Source organism: Rhineura floridana, chromosome 11, assembly GCF_030035675.1.
Source record: "Rhineura floridana isolate rRhiFlo1 chromosome 11, rRhiFlo1.hap2, whole genome shotgun sequence".
Lineage (NCBI taxonomy): Eukaryota > Metazoa > Chordata > Lepidosauria > Squamata > Rhineuridae > Rhineura > Rhineura floridana.
In genome coordinates, this window is record NC_084490.1 from 15,406,187 (window position 1) to 15,411,693 (window position 5,507).

At 41.7% G+C, this 5,507-nt stretch overlaps 1 pseudogene; it reads right to left on the reverse strand.

The window, feature by feature from the left end:
• Window positions 1-3,296: 3,296 nt before the first annotated feature.
• LOC133367485 (vomeronasal type-2 receptor 26-like) lies at window positions 3,297-4,852 on the reverse strand (annotated as a pseudogene).
• Between the last annotated feature and the right edge of the window lie 655 nt (window positions 4,853-5,507).

Here is a 5,507-nt window from a genome sequence, read left to right on the forward strand (position 1 = left end):
TTCATTGCAAAGCCTGATAATGATTTAGTCCTTATACGTCTATACCAGCTAGCATGACAGGAAAATGTTTTGAATAAGACACCAGCATGTCTTTGGTAAGAGTGAGACACAAGAGAGATACCTCAACCTGGGGCTTGAAATTGGTGATTTATTTCATGAAACAAGAGAATAAACCTTGAGCCCATTCCAAAGCTAAAATAAAAGGGAGGGTGGAATACTTACTAACCACTTGTTGGGTAGAAATGTGGATGTTCCTCAAAACCTGGTGAAATTTTGTTAGCAATTGAAAGAGATACAAATTCACTAATAATCATCTCACTGGCAGCAGTATATGAATTGGTTTGTGACGCTGTCCCCCAACAACATTTGGGGGAGTTCAAATTTTTGCTAAAGGAATAATACTGCAAGAGCAGCATCAAAATCAGATTCATTCTTAACAAGTCTCGGACCAAACACCAACCAGACATTATCATGATTACACAAACACATACAGCAATCGCCACCAGCAGTAACCCACCAGGATCACTAACAAAAAGGTTCTAATCTGAGGATTGTGGTCTCAAGTTCCAAGCATCAAAGCTTGGGACTGACAAGAGATGTGCCTCTCTCAAATTAAACATCCAGATTTGGATGGCACAATGTCTTCCAACAAGAGTCTTTCAAGACAGAGTAGCATATTAGCTTTAGGATGGGCTGTTTTGATACAGATTTTGCACATGGAGCCTTTTGATTACCCACGGGGCTTCCAAAAGCAGCAGCAGGGATCATAGTAATTTTGATCATTACAAGGCAGATCATCTGCTTTGCTGAAGTCCTCAAATCTCAACACAGCCAAAGAAATTACATCTTAGTGAGACTGCCAGGCTATAGTGAGGCAGGAAAAAAATAGTCAAAAAAGTCTGTTGATTAAATTCCCGAATAAATGGAGTATGGCCATTCTATATTCATGTGGTCACTAGACAGATAGACAGACACACAGATAGATATTGTTTGTTTAAACTATTGTTGCCTTACTCTTCAGCCCAACTTGGCTCCCAGAATTGCTTACAACATCAATAAATAGAACAAGGAGAACATAAGCCCATCGGAATCAGACCAGTGGCCCATCTTGTTCATCATTCTCTCCTCACAGTGGCAAACCAGATACCTATTGAGAAGTCCTCATGCAGGACTTGTGTGTGCAGTTGTTCTTTCTCACTCATGCGCCTCAGCAACTGATGTTCAGAGGCATACTGGAGGTAGTCCATAGGCATCAGGACAAGTAGTCAATGACAGCCTTACTCGCCATGAAATTTTCTAATCCCCTTTTAAAATCATGGTGACCATCACCACTTCTTGAAGTGGCAAATTCCACCGTATAACTGCATGCTTTGTGAAGATGTGCTGCCTTCTGTCCACCCTAAATCCTCCAATATTCAGCTTAATTGGATGACCCCAGGGAACCTGTATCCTGTACCCTTTCTTCATAAAGGAGTTCCTCTAGCCCCTGGTGAGCCAGATATGGCAGCAATTTTGGCCATGCTTAGGGCTTTGGAGTAGGCCAAATATAAACCTTCTTTCATCCAGAATTAACCTTAGTCTGTTATTCAAGCTATGTTGGATGCCTTGGAGGCTAGTTTCAGCTCTACTATCAAATGAACAAGGTCATAGCAGAAATTATGATTATGCTGCATGAAAAGAACTTGGAAGAACATGAATCATGGTCTGAGTCAGTTGAAGGTGAGATCAGCCCACATCTACAACCATGGGGCTGTCCAGGATGGAGATCAGTATTCACCTTGGGAACTTCCAGTATGGGGAATTGGGCATTAATGTCACTTTTCTCAGTTGGTCACTATTAATATGGGTGATTTAAGTCAGGATGGCCCGAAAACACAGTAGGGTCAGCTTACCACATTGTGAAGTAATAAACATTGCTATCTAAAGACTATGGCCCCCATAAGAACATCATATTCAAAGGTAGTTGAATGCGCCTCTGGATTCAAAACCATTGAAGAAATGTGGGTATGAAGAAATGAAATAGGGAGATTGGGCACAAATCTGTCAGCACTGAATGCAACAATATTCAATTCCCATAAAGAGGGGTGGTCAGACTTCAGGCTTGTCAGATCTGATTTCATTCTGACCTGAACCCCTGGATCCACCAAGAAGACCCAGGTGCAAAATACATACAGTTAAAATTGAAGAAAGTGGTCCCTTTGAGCACATTCTGAGCCCAGGACTACATATTCTGTACCAGAATGAAGCTGAGCTAATGGCCCTGCCAGACTAAATTCTGCTCCAAGTTAGTTTTCATAATTTAGATGGAAGAATTTGTTTTGTTGTTCAACTATGTTGGTGTCAGAAACCCTTCCTGGTCTATTGAAAATCACCCAGACATCTGTCAGCCCTTCTGCCCAGCCCTCCCATAGAGGAACTATGTAGCTATCTATGAGCTCCAATTTGGACTGTGTAAGCAGATTGTAAATTCACAGATATTGACAGATGGGGAAGTGACTAACAATAATCCACTTTCTCAATAATATTCTGTCATTTTTTTAAAAAAATCTAACTTTCTAACACCTGGAGGGAAACCTTTAGAAAGCATAGGTTTTAGTGAATGTCCACTGCCTACTTAGATAGTATCTAAAACTATACCTCTGTGAGGGATATAGCACATATCTGCAGAAGCAGATGTACAAAGGGGTTTTGTTAGTTTAATTTATTAAAACTATTTCTAGATGACATTTCATGAAACTATCACAATATGGTGTATATAAATACAGTGAAGCCTGCAGAATAAAAAGCAGCAAAGGTTAGGCAAAAACAGGCATATTAAGTTGTTACAGCTAATTGACATTGATATGAAGCAAACACCTGAGAAAATAAGTTTATAGAAGACATAAAAATGACAGCTTTGTTTGTGCCTGCCTTAATTCATAGGGGAGGTAATTTCAAGGAGAAAACAGCGCATAACAGAGTAGAGCTGGGTGCATGTGAGGCTCTAGTTCTTGACTTTCACCATGGGAGTGTTCCAAAACATCCTGAAGATCATCATCAGATCAATGTTTGGTAGAATGTTCATTTTTATTAGTCTTTTTACTTCCCAACAGAGATACACCCATTTCTTCCATGAATCTAAATCTTGCTGAATCTTGCTTTACAACAGAAAATAATTGTCCTTATCTAAGTTAAACAGTTTAAACCTTAAAGTAGCTATTGCCTTCTATCCCCAAACCCTCCCCCTCCCTCAATCTCAGGATGGTGTCAATCATCACAGGAGTTAATTATTCCTGTCAATAATATCACATCCAACCTTAACTGTGACCATTCTTTTTCCTTACTAACTGCTCCCTGGTGTTCAGCTCAGGTCTCAGAATAATTACGTAGAATTTGGGGAGGAAGATACAACCCAGTAAGCCGGCACTAGAGGCCAAGATGGAGAAGATCTCCACAGCCACCATGTATTTCCCCTTCGTGCTCAGATAGGTTGGCACGAAAGACACCCAAACACTGCAGAAGACTAACATGCTAAAAGTGATGAGCTTGGCTTCATTGAAACTATCCGGCAACTTCCTGGCAAAGAAAGCCACCAAGAAGCTGATAATGGCCAGAAACCACATGTAGCCCAAGACAATGTAGAACATCTTATCTGAGCCCTCGTTGCACTGCACTATGATCTGTCCAGTCTGGGAATACATATCAAACTCTATGAAAGGGGGAGAGGTTGCCAGCCACACAACACAGATGCCCATCTGATTAAGAGAACACAGAATTATGACTAATATTGCCAGCCTTTTCCCAAACCATTTCCTCATCCTGTTTCCAGGCTTTGTGGCCATGAAGGCCAGCACCACAGTGATGGTTTTAGCCAACACACAAGAAACTACAATGGAGAAGATGATGCCAAATGCTGTTTGCTGGAAGAGACAGGTCAACTTCCCAGGCCGGCCAATAAATAAGAAGGAACAGAGAAAGCAAAGCAACAGAGAGAACAGCAAGGTGCATGTGATGCTCCAGTTATTGGCTTTCACAATGGGAGTGTCCCAGTGCAGACTAAAGGTCCCTAACATGACAATTGTGATCACAGATAGGAAAAGAGACAAGGAAGCTAAAACTTCTCCCAAGGGTTCTTCATAGGATAGATAGCTTAGTTCTTTAGGAAGACATTGGTCCTGCTTCTGGTTTGGATACTGATCTTCTGGGCACCTCTCACATTCGTCTGCATCTGGAAGCAAGAGGCGAAGGCTCATTATTTCCCAAGTACACCAATGTTTTCCATATTTAGCTCCCAGATATTAATTACCTTGATGAAAAGCAAAATACATTGTTGAAATTATACATAAAGATGGGGAAGGCATTCCATTTGCCTTGGATTCTAATTTGAATATACTTAATTCACATTTACAAAACAAAACAATTACAGACATGAGAAGGCAGATATCCTTCAAGTTCACACTTCTGCAAATTTTTCAGGAAAATTCTAGAACCTAAATGTTTGCAAAAATACATGTACAGAAGGGCCCCGCTTTACAGTGCTTCGTTTTACAGCCATTCACTAATACAGCGGTCTCAATTAGATGCAATTCGTCTAAAGCCCCACTCATACGGCGCTTGTTCCGCTTTTATGGCGGTTTTCGAGCATCGCACGCCATTCTATTCAATGAGTACCTCTTTACAGCGGTTTTCGCTTTACAGCGGGGGTCCAGAACATAACCCGCCATATGAGTGGGGCCCTACTGTATTAGGAATGTAAAACCTTTTCCCCACTCAACCCTGAGTTCTTTCACTTACCCCTGTGGGATGAAATCTTCCCCTGAGGACATCAAACACAATCATAGCAACACACCTGTTTTCCCTGTTGGATGAACATGTTTTGTCCTGAGTGGCAGCTCTCGACACAGCTGGATCTGGGCATCATCTGATAGAAAACACAAGTAAGGACATTTTGGGGATGGAAATGAACTACTTTTTCCTTATTGCTCTCATTCTCAGCTAAATTCCTTTGAATTAGATCATCATAAGGACACAACACTGGCATCAGGTCAGTATCTTCAAGGCATTTGGCAAAGCCTGGGAAGAGGTCACCACTGAGTCTCCAAGCTATGATGCATCTTTCTGGCTTTGCCGCTCACCTCTTGCCCCACCAGTCTGAAGTGTGAATGGCAAAGAGAAGCAGTTGCTAGTAACTGACAGTAACTACTCTTCTGGACTGTGGTGAGGATTTGACCAATCAGCTCCAATCACCACTGTCACCTAGAGCAGAGGTGAGGAGCTTCCAGCTCTATGTTGCATGCAGGCCTTGACCACATTTTATTCTTGGCCTGTTTCTGCACAAAATCCATTCAGATCTCTGGAAAGAGCAATCTTCACACACACATACACACACATACATACAGGAAAAACATAGAAAGGGAGCTGCTACAACCCATATTTCATAATGCTTCAGCCCCACCTACAATCTGACAGACTGCCCCCAGATTACGGTTGCCAGGCTCATAGCCTGAGAATGATCCTGTATCTTTAGG